The 23142-nt window shown below is 44.9% G+C and overlaps 1 protein-coding gene across 6 annotated transcripts in view; it reads left to right on the forward strand.

Annotated features, from left to right (window-relative positions):
• ST6GAL1 (ST6 beta-galactoside alpha-2,6-sialyltransferase 1) overlaps window positions 1–23142 on the forward strand; it is a 121261-nt gene that overhangs the window by 65363 nt on the left and 32756 nt on the right. For 5 of the 6 annotated variants that reach the window (XM_038583652.1, XM_038583649.1, XM_038583655.1 and 2 more), the window contains one exon: window positions 20846–20981. The gene's annotated coding sequence lies outside the window, so the exon portion shown is untranslated. Of the gene's footprint in view, window positions 1–13329; window positions 13399–20845; window positions 20982–23142 lie in introns of all 6 variants that reach the window. The other variant, XM_038583653.1, reaches the window with a different exon arrangement.

The following is a 23142-nucleotide window of genomic DNA, read 5'->3' on the forward strand; positions in this document are numbered from 1 at the left end:
GCAGACAGAAAGGAGATGGGACCTAAAACTTGGACAATGACCCGAAATGGCCTTTGTCACAGAGAGTTGCACGATGGTGTGGGAGGCTAAAACTCTGAGATAGCCCCACCTTTCAGGCAGAGGAACATGGCAAAGGAGCCTCCAGAGAGTGGGAGGAAATCTCTGAGAGGAGAGAGCTGGGAAAAAGGCCATACTCCCTCTGTGTATGGACTAATATAAGTCATGGGCATGCTCCAAGGTGTGTATGGATGGAATAGACCTGAAGAAGCATGGCAAAGGTTTGGAGTACTTAACTATGAAATCAACACTACCCAGGTCCTGGAGAAACCCAGAGTTACCTATATGACAGGCAGACCCAATTAGCCTAGCAAAGGCTTTGAAACCCAAACTGGCATAAAGCCACCAAAGTTGAGACAGAATTTTCAATCTGAACCTACCTGGGTTAATTGTACATAAAATAAATAAAAATATCAACATTTTTTCCAGAGAATTTAAGCAGGATTCAGTCTCATAACATGTTATCCAAAAGGCCAGGATACAATCCAAATTTTCTCAATGTAAAAGAGCCAGGAAATTCTGAATGATACTCAAGGGAAAAGACCATAATAGGTGCTAACCCTGAAATGACTCAATGGTGGAATTATGAGACAGACTTACAGTAGCTATTATAAAAATTCTTCACTCTTGAAATGAACAAGATAGAAATTATCAGCAGAAAAATAGAAACTATGCAAAACAACCTGATGGAAATTTTAGAACTGAAAAGATGGCATCAGAAAGTAATAAATTCATTGCAATGGGCTTAGTGACAGAAAAGAGATAACAGAGGAAAAAGATCTGTGAATTTGAAGATAGATCAATAGAAATAATACAGTATTTTATATTTGTAAATATATGCTTTTATCGGGGGAAAAATGAACAGCATCTTAGGATACCATGGGACATCAACAAGTTGAAAATTCATGTGGTTGGAGTCCCAGCCCAGAAGGTGGGGGGAAAAAAGGTAATGGTACAGAAAAATTTGAAGGTAAAATGGCTAAAAATGTCCCAAATTTGGGGAAAGACATAAGCTAACAAGTTAAAGAATCTCAGTGTGGGGCACCTGGGTGGCTTAGTTGGTTAAGTGTCTGACTCTTGCTTTTGGCTCAGGGTCTTAGGATCGAGCCCCATGTCCAGCTCTGTGATCAGTGGGGAGTCTGCTTGAGATTCTTTCTCTCCCTATGCCCCTCCTCCAACTCATGGGTGCACTTTCATTCTCTCTCAAATAAATAAGCAAATCTTTAAGGAAAAAAATAAAAAGAATCTCAGTAAATCCTAAATAGGATAAACTCAGTGGCAACTACTCAGCCACATCATAAACTGCTAAACATGAAAGATAAAAAATCTGGGAGCAACCAGAAAAAGACACATACGTCAGGCAAACCTATTAAAACAACCATAGACTTCTCATTTCTAACCATGTGAGCCAGGGACAGTGAAATAACATCTTGAATGTACGAAAAGAAAAGGTGTGTCAACTTAGAATTTTATATCCAGAAAAAATATCCTTTAGGAGTCAAGGAAAGATTGGGATCCCTGGGTGGCGCAGCAGTTTGGCGCCTGCCTTTGGCCCAGGGCGCGATCCTGGAGACCCGGGATCGAGTCCCACGTCGGGCTCCCTGCATGGAGCCTGCTTCTCCCTCTGCCTGTGTCTCTGCCTCTCTCTCTCTCTCTCTCTCTCTCTCTCACTATCATAAATAAATAAAAAATAAAAAAAATATATTAGGAGTGAAGGAAAGATAAAGATCTCAGATGAAGGAAAATCAAGAAATTTCATTTTTAGCAGACCTGCTCTAGAACTGCTTTTTTTTTTTTTTTTCTAGAACTGTTAATGGAAGTTTTTCAGGCTGAAGGAAGGTGATACCAGTGGGAAACTGCTTTTATTCTAAAGATTTTATTTATTCATGAGAGACACAGAGAGACAGAGACATAGGCAGAGGGAGAAGCAGGCTCCCTTGCTGGGAGCCCAATGTGGGGACTTGATCCCAGGACCCCCGGGATCACGACCTGAGCCAAAGGCAGAGATGCTCAACCACTGAGCCACCCAGGTGCCCCTCAGTGGGAAACTTTGAACTTGAATGAAAGAAGAATAAAAAAAATGATACATAAATATATAACACTGCAGATTCCTGTTAGTAAACCTACAGACAAAAATACAAAAGTAAGCAAACATCCTCTCTAATGCCATGACATGGGGGTAACTATAGATAACTGGCAATATTTTGGATATGATTCCTTCAAGTTGTTTTCTCTGTGAATAGCATTTCTTTTTCTCTTCCCTCCCTCTCTTCCAATTAAGATTATATATAGAATATATGGTTTTATAATATTCCTTACCAGTTCACATTGTATTATACTTTTTTTGTTTAGAAACCTTAGTTACTGACAGTTTTATTAGGTTTGATAATGGTATTTTTGTTGTGTTTTTAAAAAGAATACATTTTAGAAACACACACTGACATATTTATGGATGCAATGCTATGATGTCTGTGATTTGCTTCAAATACCCAAGGTGGGGAGCTGGCTGAATATGGATGAGCTAAGATTGGCCATAAAAAGGGGCGCCTTGGGTGGCTCAGTGGTTGAGCGTTTGCCTTCAGCTCAGGGTGGGATCCTGGAGTCTTGGGATCAAGTCCCATATTGGGCTCCTTGCATGGAGCCTGCTTTTCCTGTCTCTGCCTCTCACTCTCTGCCTCTGTGTCTCTCATGAATAAGTAAATAAAATCTTTAAAAAAGTGGCAGGGGCATCTGGGTGGCTCAGTTGGTTAAGTACCTGACTCTTAGTTTTGGCTCAGGTCATGTCTCAGAGTTGTGTGATCGAGCCCTGTGGCCGACTGCTCACTCAGTGGGGAGTCGGCTTAAAGATTCTCTCCCTTTTCCCCTCCCCGAACTCATGCTGTCTCTCAAGTGAATAACTATATCTTAAAAAAACAAACAAACAAATTGGCCATAAATTGATCATTGCAGACAATGGGTAATGGGTACTTCATGGTTCAATGTACTACTTTCTGTAGTATTCTATATGTATGCAATTCTTCATTAAAAAGCTTTAAGAAATCTTCATGAATGTGATTTTAATTATTTAATCATATCCCATCCTGTGGACATCCCATATTTAAGTATTCCTCTGTTGTGAATTGAGGTGTCTTTAGGTTATATGTGGGCTGAGATGAGACTGCAGTCTTTGAGAGCTTCTTTGATTATTAACTTTTTGGAGATGTGATTACTGAATTAAAGAAGAATGGACAAGGGCACCTGGGTGGCTCAGTGGTTGAGCATCTGCCTTTGGCTCAGGTCTTGATCCCAGTGTCCTGGGATCGAGTCGCACATCAGACTCTTTGCATGGAGCCTGCTTTTCCCTCTGCCTGTGTCTCTGCCTCTCTCTATGTGTCTCTTATGAATAAATAAATAAAATCCTAAAAACAAAAGTAAAAAGTGCCAAGTTTCCTGAAGTAGATGGCACTTAAAAAAAAAAAAAAGGGACGGGGGGGAGAATGGATATTTTAATGCTTGGCTGTGTTTTGCCAAATCACCGTTCGGAAGACATGTTGTATGTAGTCTCCATACGAGAGGTATCTAAGAGTGCTCTCATCAGCTCTACGTTATATATATTTTCAGCCTCGTTAATTTGATAGAGGGGGAGGGTGGTATCTTATAGTTTTCATGTGACTTTCCTTGGTTTCCAGGGACATTGACTTCCCCAGCCTCACACTGAATTGGTTCCCATCCTTTCAGGGAGGGAGCAAGGGAGGAGAGTAGGAAAAGGGAAGAGATTTGTTGCTCCTTCCCCATTCCCCACTTTGAAGATGAGAGGCAAACAGACACAGGGAGCCCTGGGTTCAAATCCTGGCTCTGTCACCTACCAGCTACTGACTGTACACCGTCAGCCTCTCCCTGTCTCAGATGTCTTCGGGGAAGAGCTAGGGCAGTCATGCCGGCCTCATGAGGCCGAGGAGACAGAGACTCACCGGGGCCAGCTGGTGCACAGCGCTCCACCACAGGATGGTAGCTGTTGTTGCTCTTGGGAAGCTGAGGATTAGAGTGTCTCAGAAGGACCTCCTGCTTTCTTGCACGCAGGCAGGAGGGAACTCCAGACTGGGTGTCATTGTCTCCCCCAAGCCCAACCCCAGCCCTGATCCTAACCACACCTGCCCCACTCCCTGCACAGGGAAGGGCCCGGGCAGGAATTCCTACTCCTGTTTGTATCACTGTCCCTTCACCCTTCATTCTTCGAAGTCTCCCCAGCCTTTCAGCCTCCCGTTGCTGAGAGAGAAAGGCAGGTATCCCCAGCCGGGAAATCCAGCTTGGGGAGCTGGGTGAGCCTGAGGAAGGAATCGAGGAAGGGATTCAGACTTGCCTGCTCCCAGGATTTGTCTGGCTGGGTGGGAATGCATGTTGTGGTGCTTGGGCCAGAGGACTGGGGTGAGCTTCAGGGGCCTGTGTGTGGCACTGTCTCACCTTATTCCTGGGAGCAGAATTCACACCTGGAATGTGATCTTTCCACAGTGGCCCAGCCAAGTGGGCATCGCTGCCTCAACTCACTGGGCCCCTCCCTGGCCCTTCACCTTCCTTGTGCTGTTTCTCTCTGCCCAGGCCCAGACCCCCTCCGTTGGACTTGTTCTTACTACATACACACACACCCCTTACAGAAGGTTGAACCCCTGAAACAGAAAAGAGGACTATGGCTCTAAATAACCTGCCTGTTTGCAGACTAGGAGAGAACCCAAAGTACTCTTCCTCTATTTACAGCTTTTGATTGGTGGGAGGTGGGGGTCGTGAGGACCCTTTAGGTTATTGCAACACCAAGCAAGAAGGCTAGAAAACCCTACAATGCTCAGCTCAGAGCGTGGATGCAGTTGGCTGGGTAGAGAAGCATTTCTCCTGACATCAAGGTTGGGTGCCCAGACCTCAGGGCTACCTACTTTACCCTGTTTACACTCTGGGACCACGTCACTGACTTCCTGTTTTCTTCTCAGGGCACCAGATAGTTGCAAGAGACCTAAGGGTAAAGCTGGGAGGGGGAGTGAGTTTGGCCTGTTTTCTAAATTAAGGGAAAATCCTGAGAAAGGACGGTGGGCTTTCCTGTGAGAATTTGGATCTACCAGCTTTTCCTGCTCTGGGCAGTGAGCCCTCTGCTCCATGAGAAAACTACCCCCCCACCCCCTTCTGGGGTCTGCAGAGGGCTCTCGGAGGGTACAAACTCTGAGGGAACTGAACAGCTTTATGTTTTCATGCATACGATCACAGAGAAGTGATTCTTTTTTTAAAAGATTTTATTTATTCATGAGGGACACACAGAGGCAGAGACATAGGCAGAGGGAGAAGGAGGCTCCCTGCGGGGAGCCCAATGTGGTACTTGATCCCAGAACCTCAGGATCACACCCTGAGCCCAAGGCAGACACTTAACCACTGAGCCACCCAGGCACCCCAAGAAGGGATTCTTCTAATGGTTATAAATCACCTCAATTCACAATAGAAGGATACTTTGATTTAAGAAGAAATCTTCAATGTCTTAAGTAGGAGTTCCTTAAACAGTGTTTCTTTTCGTCTCTGAAATGGGAAGGTGCTTTACCCACCAGCTTTATTTCCGATGTCTTGATAGAGGGACCACTCGGCTAGGACCTGGTTTCAGACTTTACCTGAAATTATGGCCTTCCTAGTCCCACTCCCTTGGCTCTGGCTTCCTGAGGGTCCCAAATTCTGCTTCTCTTGGCTGTGCAGAGGTGTTTGAAAGAGTTAACACTGAAAGCAGCAGATACCGGATTTGTTGAGATGAACATCAAGGTCCTGTATTTATTTAGCCAAAGACAAATACTGACTCATGACACTCCCAGAAAGTTCATCTCCTCTCACAAGTGAAGACTTCCTCGACCCACAGTGGCAAAGCCAGGCCCCCGTCTCCTGTGCCCTCTTCCGACCCCTGCCAGGTGCAGGTTTATAAGTCACCAGCTACTAAGCACTTGCCACATGCCCAGCACCGCACGGTCCTCACTTCCAACCCTTACAGCAGTCCTGCGAGGTAGGTTGTTTTGCCTCCGATTTACAAAGGAGGACGCTGAAACCCAGGGTGTTCCTATCACATTTGCCTAAGATCACACAGGGCTGAGTAATGCAGCTGGGACCCAAGGCTAGGTTCATCTGACTGCAAAACTGGGTTCCCATGAAGTTTTGTACCACTCTCCCAAACTGGATCTCATCTGATCATCTTCCTCATCTCAGGCCCTCATCTCGTCTGCACTGGGGGTTGCACCCAGGTTTTCCTGGCCTCTGTGCCCTGAGTCGAATCTGAGTTGAGATCTTGGCTCTGCCTGCTGACAGTGGGATGCTTGTGGGCATGTCCCGCTGCCTCTCTGAGCCTTGGTTTCTGGGTTCGACGGTTACCTGCCTTAGTGCGGGTTATTTTGAAGATTCAGTAGGTGTTCGGCCCCAGACCTGGCACATAGCAGGTGGCTAAGAAGTACCTGCTGTGGCTAGTTTATAGGCTGCTTACTTGCAGGGAATGGAAGAGGGTGTTGTGAGCTGCAGCACCCTCCTCCTGCTGCTGACCTTGGACTATCCCCTCTGGCTCATCACTTCCCCTCGCCTGCTCTGAAGCTTTCTATCTGCTCTCTGCTACATGCTTGAAAATTGCCAGGCTCTTCCATGGCTACTCACAAAGCCATAGGCTGAGGTCAGGGACTCCCTTGAAAGGACCCCTCCCTCTGCTCAGCTTCGTGCACCTACTTGGGCTGACTCCACCCTCTCTCTGGTGCCCTGCCCTTGCCTGCCTCATGCACATGCTCCCAGAGCACACAATTTCCCCATATACGCATTCATGCATAATTGAACAATTGAGGCAACTTCTGTCTCTTATTGATTGCATGAATATAGGGCTATAGGCATTTATAAATCTGTTAGCAGCAATTCATCATGGAGTATGAACTTTTCTTCACATGGACTAGCGGTCTTTCTTATTTTTTTGGGAGCTGTAGATCACAAGGAGTTATTTGTACCGTGTTCTGGTACATGGAGAGCACAGAGACCCTCTCTTCCCTCTTGTCCTGGGTCGTGGCCTGGGGATGAGCTCTCCCATATACTAGCTTTCTGTGCACATGCTTCATATTCATTCATGAGCACAGATCAGGCTGCTTTTTGGTTTAGGACCTTTGGGGTCGTTCTCTAGTAGTCAACATTTCAAAGTTGACTCTGTACATGCCAAAGCCCTCCAGGGCTGCTGAAATATCCAGTTCACCATATCAAGCATCCTAACTGTGCTCTGGACTTTGAACTCAATACTATTGGTTCCTTTATAACTGAAACCATTTGCTTCTGTGGTTCGGTGGGCATGGCTGTGGCCAAGAGAGTCACAGGTCAAACAAGATGACCATTGTAGTACAGGGATTAAGAGCATGGCCTTTGGATTCAGACAGTTCTGGATTCCAGTTTGGGCACTTCCATTTACTAGTCAAAGCTCTTCAGTGTCTTTAAAATTCAGCTTCCCTATCTGAGAAATGGAAGCAGTACCCATGCCAATCTCAGAGGATGGCTCTTAGATTTGAATGAACTCTCCTATGTATATGTAGGAAGCCCCCAGAAGCAGTCACAGTAACTTCTCTCTCCCTCTCTCTCTCTACAGGGATACACACCCAGTAGGTGTTTCATGTTTGTTGATGATTTCAGTTCAAGTCTGAAATCATTTTCCAAATAGGAAAATTAACCACCGGGACTCCTGGGTGGCTCAGCAGTTGAGCATCTGTCTTTGGCTCAGGGCATGATCCCAGAGTTCCGGGATCGAGTCCCATATCAGACTTCCTGGGAGGCACCTGCTTCTCCCTCTCCCTATGTCTCTGCCTTCTCTCTGTGTCTCTCATAACTAAATAAATAAAATATTTTTTAAAGAAATAAAATAAATAAAAATTAACCACCTTACACCCCCAACATTCACATTACAAGCCCTGGCAATGGGCCCTCTCTGATATTGAGTACCACTTGTATACCTTGTGTTTGGCAGTGCTGAAGCAGCAGAATGGGTGTTGGTGAACTCTGTCCACATGGAACCCTATCAGATGGGAAAAATAAGATCCCCACTCCTTCCACAGCCCCTGGTGGAGCATACAAGAGAACATTCACTTAGGCCAGGAGTGTGGTGGGACTCCTCATAGGAGGAGGACCCCACCCTGGGGGGGTCTAGGGAGCTTCCTCTGTGGAGATGGACTGGTAATGGGGATGCCCTTGGATCCCTGAAATGAAAGGAGGGAATGATGAGTAGGGATACTTGAGGGTTAACTAGTAAATGCTAAGATGTGTGGATCTGGCCCCTAAAGAAAATATCTAAGCCTTCCACTGGTCAACATGCTCCATTAAGCACCAGCTAGGTGCGATATAAAGTGGTCTTTGTGCATGGGTGATGGCGAGGCAAGTAAATGTAGAACACTTCAGAAAACCAGCCCTTGCCATCTAAGGGGGAAGGACCATTCACCAGGAGTGGAAGTTATGTGCGAGCCCTCGTCTGAGACTGCCCAGAATGGAGCACACTCCTGCGCCTATGAGATTAGTCTTCAGTCCCATTTCTGCCTCTGCCAGCTGGCGACTGAAATCCGGATCACAACCAAGGGGAGAGAAAGCTGAAAGACACCCCTTGATGCAAGGGCAGTTAGCACTCTCTCTGGTAGTCCTGACTCCCCCTGACCTTATAACCGACATGAATTATCTACATCTCCCCTTGAAGTGGGCAGCCCAGAATTGACAACAGTTGGGCCTGAAATTCTCAAAGACCTGGACTGAGGTGGAGGCCCTGCCACCTCCTCAGGAACTCCTGGTCATGAAGAGGCACAGACTCCCCGGGTAGTGGAGGAGCCTGTGCTAAGCAAGGACTTAACGTGCTTGAGGTCACGTTATTGGCTGACCCTGCCATGTTCACACTATGCTGAGCCAGCATGGACCCTCCCACTCTGCCTGAGGCCACCCTCCTGTGGATGTTCACATTCTTCAAGGACTCTATTGTTGATTGGTCCAGACCAATTAGATCAGAATCTACTAAGGACAGTATTGGGCATCTATATTTTCCCATGGTTCCTAGGTGATGTTAATGCCCAGGTAATATAGAGAAGTGGTTCCTTTCACCTACACTGACCTTAATGGCTATGGGACTAGGGGTAGGATGCTCCTCTGAGAACAGACTTGATCAAACCTTTTCTCCTCTACATTCTCTTTGCTTTTCTCTTTGGATGGTGGCCCAGTTGGGCTTGGGTTGGACTTAGGAAAGAGGTCAATTTGCTAAGTGAGCGAGGTAAACAGTTGTCACTTTGGTGGCCATAAGGAGTGGTCAGTGACTCTGACCTTTGGGCAATATTAAGAACTCTGGTCCTGGCATCCTCCTGTCCAGTCGGGTAAAACCAAGATGCAAGGGAAGAACAAACAGTCCTTGGCATGATCTCTGGCCCAGGAATTCCTGGAGAAAATTTATGTTTAAGACAACATCATTGTTCTCACTAAAGACATAGTTAAACTGGATTTGAAGAGGAACGTAGGTCGTCAGGCCCTCATTATTAGGATTTAAGAGAAAAGTCTTAATCTTCCATCTTTCATCCGAACTCTTTTCCTCTTGGGTTGTTATTTGGTCTTCCTCTGCTCTTCAGCGAAAATTCTGGACCACCTCGTTACTCTGCTGGGCTGTAGGAGCTCTGCTGTGCAGTCCCAGAGGGGGCATCTTTCTGATATAACTGCTGCCCGCCTCAGCTGCTGAGCTCTGAGATGATGGGCAGGGCACCTGTGTCTGTTTGATCTGGCTGTCAATAAAATTCTGGTTTTTACATTGCTGTGCCCTTGAGCTTTATGCACTTGGGGGCCAGATTCTTCCAGATAAGCACAGAATGCCTTATTTCTGCCTCGTTGGGGGCAGTTGTGTGTAGTTTTTTTTAAGTACCCTACATATCTAGCCAACCAGTAAAACCTGTTTTCAGGAGGCCAGCTGGGATCAGAAAGTTATGATTTTTATTGGGGGCAAGTTTCAGGCCATACAAACCCGAATGCCTTGCCCAGGGTCTCCAGAGACCCACCAGACACTCGGAGTATTTCAAAAAGCCAGATGGCAGAAGCACATTTATTCACAAAAAAAGCCCTGCATGGGCCAAGGAAATTATCCAGTTTCTTTGTGTCATGCTGGAATGTTACCAACAGATTGTGATAACAATGACAATCTCATGCTGATCAGAGTCTCTTATTGGCAGCAGTATCTCTGTTCATTTGAGAACAAATAAGAACTCAAAATCTTAATTAAATCTGGCTGATGGCATCTTTTAGAACCTGGCAGTCGTAGCAGGGGGAAACAAATACAACAGGTATTTGGTGCCGAAGAATTTAGGAACCTCTGGCTTTGACTAAATTAAGGGGAGCTCCTATTATTTCCCTGTGCTAGGGAAGTACTGAGATAAGGAGAGATCTGTGCAGATGATGGAAGACTCTACCGCTGAGAATTCTGCAGAAATTCCTAGACTGGTACAAATAGAAATTCAGGAAGTTTCTACTAAGAACCCTGTTGATATAATGCTAGCTGCACTTCCTAGTGGTCTTGGTCTAGAAATGACACTTGTTATTTTTGCTCAGTTTTGATAGTCTACTGGTTTCATGTAGATGCAGGGTGTGTATGTGTGTGCGTGCGTACTTGCTGGAAAATGTCATCCCTGGATGAGCCCACCCTTTCAGCCAGAACTCTGTAATGACAGAAGGATCACAGTTTTGGTGGGGCAGCCTGTCATCCTTGACATGAGAAACAGGAAGAGGAGTCATTATGGGATTAAGTGGCAGCTCAGCTGGCACAAGTTAGGAAAGGTGAGCCCATCGTGGTGAAGGTTTCTGGAAGTCAGGGCAAGTGGACTGTTTCTCAAAGGCATTGTGGTTAGTTAAGGTATCCTTTGGGGATAGTTGGGGATCAGGGTCTCTAGGCACAGAAAATGTAGGTTCTAAGATACAGACGAACGATGGGGTTTCCACACCGAGGGGTTAAGGAGGTGGTGATCAGGGCAGAGTAAAAAGATGTCACCAGAAGGTCAAAGATGGTGACCAGCCACTGCACTGGACCTGGTAAAGCCCTTTGAAGGACTCTGAGTAGACAGACATATGTTGGATAGCATGAGCACTTTGGGCGGTGGGGGGCGGTTAGGATAGTCTAGTTTGACCATTGGCAATGACATCTTGAGCAAATGGCTTAAACTCTTGGAGCTTCCTTTTTGTTTATAAAAGAAGATAATTAAAAGCCAACCCCATAAGGTGCTGATAAGGATTAAATTTGGTAACATCTCTAAATTGCTAGCACCCAGGAAGAAGCTTAGTAGATGGCTCACAGGCCTCTTTTCACCTGAATTGTTGCAATAGCCTTTTGAAAGGTCTTCCTTCTTCTTCTTCTTCTTCTTTTTTTTTTTTTTTTTTAACCTCCTTCAACCTGCTATGAACAACACTTGATTCTCAGTGCGGCAGCCAGAATGATCATTTCAAACCTAAGTCAGCTGGGTCTTCTTTGGAGCGAAAGCGAGAATCCTACACCAGTCTAAGGCCCAAGGTGATCTGGCTCTAAGGCTTCCCAACCTCACCCTCTGCTACCCTTCTCCTCACCTGCTCTGTTCCTGGCCTTGATGCTATTCTTGAAACAGGTCAGGCCTGCCCCTGCCCAGATATTTTGCTTTTGCATCCATCTGGAACCCTCCTCCTTCAGAAATCTGCATGAACCCTCTTTCACCTCCCTCCAGTCTCTGCTCAAATGCCTTCTCAGTGAGGCTGACTATCCAGTGTGACCCTGAGCTCCACCCTTCCCCCATACACCCGCTGTTTGTAGCCTGTCTTCCCTGCTTTAATTTTCCACCTGGCAGTTATCCACTTCCAAAACATCACATACATATGTATTTTGTTTTACTCTTCCCTTATCCCCTCCCTGGAAGGCAAGTTCCGGGGTGGGGGTGGGGTGTGGGATTTCTGGCTGGTTTCTACACTGCCGTATCTCCAGGTGGATCACAGTAGGCAATGAGCATTGGCAGAATGAACGCACCTATCTATAAGTACGTGTGTGTGTTGTCCTCATGGACTCTGGGACTGCTGCAGAGTGGAGGAGCTCCGGCCTCTCTGCTCATGTCTCTCACCCTGAACTCCCCTAGCCAACCACGACTGAGACCCTCCTACGTATAAAACACTTGGGGGAACCATCAAACTTGAGACCATCGAATCTCAACAAGCCTTGAAATCTAACACTCCATTTACAGGAAGCACAGAGCAGAGAGGAGTAAGTCAATACCGTAAGGAGGTCCTCCGCCAGATTCAGTACTAGGAACATTCCATGGATCAGAGGACTTAGTTTCTCCCACAAACAGAAGTCCTGAAAAAGGAAAATAAGGGCTCTATTATAAATTAAAAGAGAGTTTAGAATGGTATATTATCCACACATGACATTTGGATGCTCTTTAAGAAATTAGTGCAAAAGACACTTTTAAGAGAACTGGTGAAAATTTGAAATTGAGTATCGATGGCACTGTGGTTCTATATATATATATCCTCATATATTCTCTGGCAGAACTGACTGTGTGTGTGTGTGGCATATTCTAGAGAAAGAAACTCCCTAGAAAATTATTTGAGGGCCTCTGGTCCTACCTCTCCCAAGGATGGCACATAGCTAATACCATCCTAGATGCCAGCAAGGTGAGTTCATTTATGACATAAATGGGTGTTGGAAGACATTAGGGCTTAATTTTCCCAAGGAACGCCAATGGAGAAGAGATGGTGGCAGAGACTGATCCGAGGGCTGACATTTGCTTTAAATTACTTCAGAGGAAAAAAGGGAAGGGGAAATAGATTAAGTTGGCAAAGGGCACCTGGGTGGGTCAGTGGTTGAGCATCTGCCTTTGGCTCAGGTCATGATCCTGGGGTCCTGGGATTGAGTTCCGCATTGGGCTCCCCTCAGGGAGCTGGCTTCTCCCTCTACCTGTGTCTCTTCCTCTCTCTGTGTGTCTCTTATGCATAAATAAATAAAATCTTAAAAATAAAAAGATAAAGTTGGCAAGATGTTGGTACTCTTTGGAGCTGGGTTCTGAAAAGAGGCTCATTGTGTTACTTCCGTACCTATTTGTATGTGTAAAAACTTCTATCGTATAAATGAAATTCTTTTTTAAATATTGGGAGGAGGTGAAACAGTCCCACTTCCTGGTGGGGAGGGAGGCCCATTTTCTTTTCTCTGCTTCTCTGTTGGGTGTGGGTTGAAGTGTGGAGACAAAGGGGATGGGCCTGCTGCCCGGGAGGCATGCCGTGCTTATTCACCCCTCCTTATAGGCCCTTTGCTCCTTCTTCCTTGGCTCTACTCTGACTGATGCAGTGGAGTGCGCAGTGGTTCACAGTGTGGTAAGATCGGGCAAGACGCCAGCTGGGACTGGGTGGTGGGCATCAGCCAGAGAGGGAGCCAATGGGGGCAAAGTTCCTTGTTCAGCCGATACCTGTCAAATGGGAAGGTACATATTCCTTCAAAGATACAACTTGGGAAGGCACGAAGTTGAAGACCGTAGCAAATGGCCTGTGATTTCCCTTTGCTGTGGTTCTGGAAATCCTGTGTTCAGAGCTCTCCCCACCTGGTCCAAGTGGCTAGCTCTGGGCAGAAACCCCAGAGGGGCTGCTCTGTCCATGGTGGGCACTCAGTACCCCCACAAAGTCCTGTCCTTAGGCTTTCCAGAAACCTCAGGGAAATGTATGCAGGTGTTTCTTCTCTATCAGTGGCTGCCTGGCTGGGAAAAGATCTAATTTCTGTTAAGAGACACTTTTTGCCACCTGGGCCTGGAACAGTTGGGGCAAGCTGGGATGAAAGCCCCTTTATCTTCAGGGCTTTGATCTGGGCAGGATATCCCTCTCCCCACCATTAGCTCGGAGGCCGGGCTTGCCCTCAGGTAAACATTGGCAAACACTGCCACTCAGACATCCCGTGAAATCTCTTGTGGCTTCCTTTTTCCTTTTACTCTCTTCTCAGATTTACTCACTGCAGGTTGGTTTCCTGTTGCTTAATGTGTGTGATCTGAACAAAATTGTGACTTGTCAGAAATATTTTGACATTAACTATTCCCTTTTTTGACCTGTGCCAGTGCCCACTGATGAAACTCGGGGGCCCAGGGACTGGGAGTGAGTCAGCAGCCAGGCCCACATCTCTGGGGACTCTGGAAGCAAGTGACAGCAGTACCTGCCTCAGGCAGTCGTTCCTGCAGGAATTAAATGAGCTTCACTGACTTACAGGAGCTTTACTGTATGTAAAGCGCTTAGCACATGGTAAAAGTTCAATAATTTTTTGCTGCAATAAAGTCCTAAGGTCTGTCATTAAATTGTTGCCACCACCCTGCAGGGGCAAATTTTAAAATTTTATTAGCCATCCTTTACAGATGAAGACACCAGGTTTGTAAAAGTTGACCAACTGGCCTATCTTCCCACAATGGACAGATAGAAAAGTTGGGATTTGAATCTGGGCTTTTGAAATGACAGTGTGAACTCTTTCTCTGAAGCCAGGGCTTCTCAAACTGTCCCTGAAGGATCAGGTCGTCCCCCCCCCCCCCCCCCCCCCCCCCCGCCAACCTGTCACACACATCAGTAGTTTCTAAAATACAATGAAGAGGATTTATTGGAATAATTCAAAGAAGGACATTTAAAATACAAGCCTTATTTTTAAAGTTACTGTTAGATTCAATAGGCATAAATTTCCTCTTCCAAATTAGTATAAGAAATGATTACATTCGCTATCTGTACTCTTCTCATCCTGGATCTGGAGAAAGCTTTCTCAAACTAGCCCTTCCTTATGTGCAAATCTCACTGGAGTAATGGTGCCCTCTGCTTCTCAGAGCATGGTGGGCAGGTGGGACCACTCATGTCAGAGTTGCTTGGGTGCTTGTTAAATGCCCATCTCTGAGCTCCATCCCAGACTGCTTGGATCAGAATGACTGAGGAAGAATTCAGAAATCTGCATTTCAGCAAGTCATTTCATAATTGCAACGAGCTCAGAGTTTGACCATCCGCGCTCTGCGTGGTGCTGCTTCCCCTTGTGGTTAATAGATGATAGGGAAATGGTCAAGTGAGTATAGGTGTTTTATTCTCACCCCTATTCCCACCTGGCTTTGTAATTGTTGTTTTTAAGTTCTTAAGAAGTTCCTTTCCGTAGAAACTCACCGACAGAACCTGCTTTCTCAATTCATCTTAGTGCATGTCAGCAAATGTGTATTGGGTGCAAACTACAGGCCAGGTAGAGGGGAAACAGACCAGGAGGTGCTCACAACCAGTGGACAAGTGTTGTTGATTGAGTACAGAATCAAGGGGCGCTTCAGTGTGCAGAGGTGGGGGAAGAGGATGAGAAGGATCTAGCATTGGAGACTTCTGAGAGATGATCAGTAAAGTGAAGAAAAACCAGAACAGCGAGTTGTAGATTTGAGAAGCCAGAAGGGGGAAATGACCAACTTTGGAAAATGCTGCTGCTGAGCCAAACGCGATGAAGACTGAGTGAGCTCTGACCGTTCATTTACTTAGCAACACAGTGGTCATGAAGGTCTTTGGTGACGTTGACAAGAACAGTTTCCTGGAGCTGGGGGAGGCCTGCTGGGGGGCATTCAAGTGAGAATGGAAAGAGGGAAATCAGAAACACTGACTCTACACAGTTCTTTCAAGGAGTTTTACCGCAAAAGAAAGCAGGTAGGAGGTGGGAGGTGAGATGAGGTCAAGAAGTTACACAGGTGGAACAGGGAAATGGAGGTTATTTAGAACTCGTGCCAGGGCTAAATATGTGACTATTGTCAAGTCCAATATCTTTTTCAGCGAATTCCTTCGGTAAAACAGAAAGATTGTCTCCCATATTCTCCTTTCAAGCTCTTTCAAACTCTCCCACTCCCAAATGATAGTGTTCGGAAAGAGTCTGTAAATAACTCTTACTCCTTACATGGCTTAATTTGAACACATTTTTTCATATGACATTGCATTTTTTTGGTGTTTTCCTCCTCTATTTTTGGCTGAAGTGTTCTAAAGGAGATTTCATCTCTATATCACCTGAAAAAGACTTAAAAAAAAAAAGAAACAAGCACATTATGTAATCATAATAAAAGAATACTTACTGTTATATGCCTAACAAAAGTAAGGATGATTTCTTAATATCATATAATAGCAAATCTATATGCAAATATCCCTATTTGCTCCCAACGGTGTTTTGTTCAAATCAGGATTCAAGCCAAGTCTGCATGTTGGATATGATGTTTTTGTCTTTTAGCCATTTGTTTTTCCCACCCATTGACCTGTTGATGAAGCTTGTTCAGTTCTGTAGAATGCCCTGCTTTCTGGGTCTGTCTGATAACTTCTCTCTTGTGTCAGGTACCTTGTTCTTCTTGCTCCTGTGTTTTCTAAAACCTGGAATTACATATAAAGGCTTGAGTATATACCAACTAAACATTTCAGGTGAGAATTTTTCAGAGGTGGCACCGTGTGCTTCACACCAGAAGGCACATACTGTTGAGGTGCCCTACTCTTAGTGATGCTAAGACCGATCAGGGTCAGGTGGTGGCTGCCTTAATCAAGAGACTTTTGTTTTTTTAAGATAGGAGAAGCAATAGCATGTCTATGTGCTGATAAGCATGATCTTTGAGAGAGGGCTACAAATGATGCAGAAGAAAAGGGAGATTTTGTAGAAGAGTATCCTTAAGTAGACAAGAATATACAGGATCTATTGGAACAGATGTTGGGTATTCCAAGGGTTGGGTGCCACCAATTCATCCATAGGAACACGAGATCATTTGGGCGTAAATGCAAGTAAGGTGAGGAGCTGTGGTACAAAGGTGTGTTGTGTCTGTGGTAATTCTATTCTGATAGCTTCCTTTCTCTCTATGAATAAGTAGCAAATTCATCAAGGGAAGTGGAAGAGGGGACTTTTCATGGGGAGGAAGTCAGATAGTTCTCTAGGAGAGTGGCGGGTGAATTGACCAAAAAAGTAGCATGTGATTGCTAGGAAGGATGAAGGCGCTACTTGAAGTTAGTGATCATGAACTTGAAGTGAAATCCCTAAGTTTTACTTTGTGATTTTCTTTAGCCCTGCAGCTGCACTCTGGCAGGTGTGGAGGAAGACAGAGAGTTGGATTTAACCAGAATTGGGGTTTATCCAACGTTGTGTGACGAGAGAGGCCAATTTAATGCCTGACCACGGAGTTGAAGCTGGGTAGAAAGGGAAGTGAGAATATGAATGAAGTGAGAGATAGTGAGAAGGTGGTAGGAATAGCTAGAGAAGATAGTCGAAGGTCTATGGGAGTGGGAGATGGGGCTGAGTGGCTGTGGCCTTGTGTGAACAGGGTAGGAAAGGACATTTCATCAGAAGGAACTTGCCTTGCGAGGCAACAAAGGACGAAAGAGTAGGACATCTGGAGGGTCACAAGTGAGTTAGTCTGAGAAAATTACGCCTCTTCCTTATTTTAGTTTCCCTATTTGTAGTTGGGACAGTAATGGTTTGCACTGGGTAGGGCCTGGTGAGGAGTCAATGAAATAATGTGTATAATCTCTGTCATGTGCCCTATTGTAATCCCTTTGAGTGTAATCCCTTACTTGTTTATTTAAATAATGCTATGAGAGTGGCTTTTTAATTTTTTTAAGATTTTATTTTATATTTTTTATTCATGAGACACACAGAGAGAGGCAGAGACATAGGCAGAGGGAGAAGCAGGCTCCACACAGGGAGCCCGATGTGGGACTCGATCCCAGGACCCTGGGACCACGACCCCAGCCAAAGACAGACGCCCAACCAGAGCTACCCAGGTGCTTCTGGCTCTTTTATTAGTATTCTCATTTTATAGATAAAGAAGCTGAGTCTTTGAGGGTTGAGTAGCTTGCCGGAGGTCATATAACTGGTGCAAGATGGTTTGAACTCTTGCCCTGATCTTTAACCACCACCACTACCAACACCCCCACCCAGAGTTCTAACCCTTAACCCCTAATCAGTGCTGAGCACATAGCTGGTGCTAAGTAAGTGGTAACTGTTATTGTCATTGATTGCTCAAATTTCTCACCTGGAGAATTGAGGCCTCTGTAGAACTTATGCAGCTGGTTGAAGTTCACCATGGCTGCAATCTCATGAGCAGCAGTGAAGATTTCTGGAAGACTTTCATCACGTATGATAGATGTACATCAACAATTGCTCTACTTTGTTTCAGTTAGTCGGTTTTTAGAAATCAAGAGCAGGAAGTGGTTGTTATCTCCTAAGAGACGAAGTTGTTCTGAGCAGATGTGATTGATAAGGGGAGGAAGATCTGCGTTAGCTGCACTCTTCTGCTGTCTGTGTCCTGAATTCAAACTGAAGTCACCTGCCCCACAGCTTACTGGCTGGGGGTGTGGGGGGAATGGCAGCAAACCACATTCATAAGCTAGAGGCATCATCTAAAGGGCAGGGGGCCTACCTGCAGTGTTCCTCAGGAGGGTGCCAAGAAAGAAAGGGTTCCATCAGTGATGCCTGAGGAAAGCGTAGACCTCTTAAGAGCTGGTGATACTTCGTTCAACAAATACTGATTATTTACTATGTGCCAGACACTCGTCTAGGCATTGAAGATAGTAGCGATGAAGGCTGGCAAGGTTTCTACCGAAGGAGTTTACATTTTTAGTAGCGGAGCCAGATGGTAATCATATAATAATATGAATGCATGCATAATTACTAGACTCGCACCACGAAGGACACATATGTGACATGAAAAGAGGTAGAGCTATCAGAGATATTCTAGGACTCAACCAGGAGCCAGTTCTTTGAACTAATGAGAGCCCTGGGTTTTTGACAAGATCACCCCAACACCTCTCACTTTTGCCCCATCAGACCTGCCCGGTGACCACACCTGCCCACCTGCCAGTCTGAACCCCAGGCCTGCCAGGTAGGGGCTTCCCCTTAGGTCATGGGAGGGAGCCACTTGTGGCCACTGTGACTTCCTCTGAGCTCTTCGTGCTGCGTCTCCTAGGACGGGCTTTGAGATCAGCCCAGGAGTGGGTATGGAGTTGATATACTGGGTCAATATTGTTCCTAACATGTTGTTTTGCCTAATTATTCTGGTAACATAATAAGCATAATAAAAGAAGTCAAACTGAGAGAGGACTCCTTGCTCAGCTTGCTCCTCAGCTGTTTTCAGGTCTCAATCTTGTACCTTTCTTCTAGTTATTTGAACATGAGTAACTTTTCATCACAATGATTTTTGCAGAGATAACATTCTCTGTTTTACTTCCTTTGTTTTAATATATGAAGAATTTTCCCCCTTATTGCTACAGAAATTCACATGCAATTATATATATTATGTTATCACATATTACCTTATATATTTTAAATTAATATTGCTAATACATAATATATATGTGTATAGTCTGTCAGGTAGAGGTACCCTGGTTTAACTATTTCCCTTTTGCTGAAAGCCTAGCTGTTAGCCTTAGATTTTCACCATTAGAAATCACTTTGTAATTGAAAACTGCTTTTTTTCTTGCATGTACATATTGCTTTATAAAACTCTTTCTTTATCCCACTGATCCTCTTCTGAATCTCACCACTACTGTGGAAGGTAGGGAGTCATTTATGTGCAAAGAAACCAGAATATGTCGGCTTGATCTTCTTTCAATCATTTGTTGTCTTATTTCCTACAAGTATGGTAACTTGGTTGATGGTCATAAGCTCTTAATTCTATGACCTGGTACCTTCTAATTTTTACTGCTCCCTCAGAATATACCAATTCTATTACAACCTGTTCAGTAATGATATTAATGATTTTGAAAACTGTCTGATATAAATTCTATAAACCAGCATTTTTTTTTTATTTTTATAAACCAGCATCTTAACATGCCAGTTGTCGCTTTTGGGTTTCTATCAAGATTCATCATCATTTTATATGCTTGTTAATTATGTTTCCTGTTTTGTGATTTGTCCATTCATGTGGAGTGCCTGTTTATTTTGAGGAGCTTTGACTCTCTTTACCCTTTGCACAGCTGGACTCTTTATTTCCTTTTAATTACAGCATTTTCTTGGAGACAAGTGAGAGTTTTCATGCAAGTGACTATTAAAGTTGTCTTTTATTATTTTTCTATATTCTGTCAGAAGAAAGAGCTAACAAATATAGAAGTCTATTTTTAGCATTTTCAAATTATATTTTTATAATAATTTTTCCAACTCTAAGAGTAATGCATATACATTTTAGAAATTTTGGAATATACAAAAAATTGTAAAACATGAAAACCCATTCATTATTCTACCGTCCAGGGTTATCTTGTTCTGTTTCTAGTCCTTTCTCTTTTTACAGGTACCTTAAAGAACAATTTTCATGGATTTGATTAGAATATGATATACAGTTTTACAATCTCTTTTTTCTAGTTAGCATTATACTGATTGAAATTTCAAAGAAAGTATTCTTTGATAATAAATAAAAGAAAATCTGTCTAGAGTGTATTTAGGGATGATCCGAATCTTCTCTCACCAAATTACTATTTATATATCCCCAAACCAGTGACTGAATAATCCTTCCTTCCTACATTGGTCTGTGGGGACTGCTTTATCCTTCTAGCATGTTCTTATCTAGTATCAGTCTATTTCTAGGCCTTCTCTGCTACTCACGACTCTGAGCACAGCACCTATAATGGGCTCTTGTCTCTGTGTTTCTTTTTCTGAGCTCTCCAGGCTTCCTGGATCAAGCTGTAGCGGAGGCCAGGAAACTAGCTGAGGGGCCTGTCCACCTTGTTAATATTTAACCCTGCCCCTGCTGGAAACCAGCCCCTAACCTCCTCTTTGTTGTTTTTTCCCTTTTCTTTTCTTTTTTTTTCATTTTGGCCTTTGCAGATGTTTTTTGATCATCCAGAGAAAAATGCGCCTTGGCCTCCAGATCCAATAAAGCATACATTCCTCCCATGGAGAAGAGCACTGATTCCTGAGGACCTGCAGGGCCTGCAGCCCCAGGGGGATTAGCCAAAAGCAGGTAAGGAACACCTGAAGGCATGGGCTATGGGAGCAGCAAAGGGGTACATTCCTAATTGAAGAATGGGGCGATGGAGTGTGTGGCCGGGATTCAAGAGTCTCAATGTCTGACTATGGCTTTGCTGTTTTCTTCATCTTTTTTTTTTTTTTTTTTAGTTCTGATTTGGTGAGGGGTGGGGATAGATGGTTTTCCTGTGTCTATAACTGGTAAGTGTTAGACTTGAAGTTATTCTGGGGTTCAGTCCACCATTTTTGAGCACCTACTTTGTGCCAAGCCCACCTTTGGTACTCATGTAGTGATGAGTAAATCAGGGCAGGAACCTTACTTTGAGATTTTCTCTTGGTTCAGTGTTGGCTTGTTCTCTATAGGTGACAATGTGGGCTCTTACCATATTCTTCTAGAAGCCTGGTGGGGATGGTTAAGGATTTATTGATATAGTCCCATCAGTTCAGTAATCCTTTATTGAGTACCCAGTCAGTTTCAGGTACAGTGCCGGACACTGGGGTTTCAGGAATGAGCCAGGAGGGGTTCCCCTCTAGCAGGCGGTCAGCAGGAATAGCGAGCATTGCTAAACACTTAAAACGAGTGGGAGGGGGCTTCATGGGAGGTCAGAAGCAGAAAGGTAACACTGTCTAGTTGCCAGGCAAATGGGCAGGGAGAGACTACAGCAGTGAAAAGGCCCAGAGGCTAAGACATCTGGAAAATCCAAAGCTTGATGTGTTTTCCCAAAGAAATAGGGGAGAAAAATATACTACTCCTTTCCTTCAGCTTGGGATGAAGGAAACTGCTTCCATCGTGCCTCTTTAGAGCAGCTGGAGAGGGAAACAAGGGTCTTGAAGCTCTCTGTGTCTTATGAGCAGAAGCTCCAGCCAGCCATTGGACTAGGAGCCCCAAGAGAGGGTGGTGTCAGGACACCTGGGGAGCCCTGAGGTGAGCTTTCAGATGAGAGTCCTGGTGCCATGACCCTGAAGCCTCGGGCTGTCTCAAAGTTGCAGGACTATTGTGCCTGGCATTTTGGAGGAGCTCTTCTGAGACCCTCAACCTTCTAGAGTCGGTCTTAGCAGGAAGGTGACCACCGGCCCCTTCCGAGCCTGAGTTCCTATGCAGTGAATCAGGGCCTGCCTACCTACGTCTTGTCTCACTTTCCTTATACACATAAAAGTTAAATCCCAGCTCTCAACTGTGCCCACTTCCAAATCACTCATGCATCTGTGGAGATTAAATAAATAATAAACGTGGATATATAAAACCACAGCTTTTTCGACTCTAAATGGAGCCAAGACGATTTGCTCTGCTTACATGACAGGGTTATTCTGGGTCTCAAAAGCCTAATTACTGTGAAGGAGCTGCCTGAGGGTAACCTGGTGCATGCAGACGGGTCAGGGCTGGGACATGCTGATGGCAGAGGTGGTTTTCCTGTGATCATCTGACAGATTGGCTTGTCCCTCTTAGAGCCCCTGATTTCTGAGTCCTGTTTGGTCAACACTTTTCTCTGTCTTTTAATATAGATGCCTGTCTTTGAGCACGCAGACCGTGAACTTTTAGAGTCAGACAGACCTGGGTTGGAATTCCGGTTCTGGCTCCGAACACCTGTTGACTTTGGAGAAGCCTTAGAGCTTTACTAAGCCTCAGTGTTTTCATCTTCTCCAGGGGGGCCGTGAATATCTGTTCCATTGTGTCACAGTAAATATTAAATTAGACCTTGCAACTAAAGTGTCTACGATATGGGAAGCACCCTTCTCTTTCTTCTTGAGTTCCATTCCCTTCTTCTTGAGCGCCTTAGCTACCCTAGCCATGTGATCAGCTGAGCGAGTGTCTGAGGAAATTGAGTTCCTTTGTTTTCTGACCTGTAAGCAGCACCCCCCTCAACCCATTTCATGATCCCAGGTTTGAGGTTTTTTTCCTTCTATGTACATTGTATCACTTCTCAGACTTCCACGGCTCCAGGCAAGCACCCATTCTCCCCAGATCCACTGGCTCCTGAGGTCTGGGGTGATGGGAAGCACGGTATCACCGGTACTGCCCATGGATTCCAGAAACAGCCTGGATGTCACTTACATTAAAGAGTCCAGAGGAGGACCTGAAACTCAGATTGAGGAATCATGCCAGTGTTCTACTCTGCCATCTTTCCGGGTCCCACATGGCCTCCATGTGGCCCTCA

The sequence above is a fragment of the Canis lupus genome, chromosome 34 (genome assembly GCF_011100685.1).
Source record: "Canis lupus familiaris isolate Mischka breed German Shepherd chromosome 34, alternate assembly UU_Cfam_GSD_1.0, whole genome shotgun sequence".
NCBI lineage: Eukaryota > Metazoa > Chordata > Mammalia > Carnivora > Canidae > Canis > Canis lupus.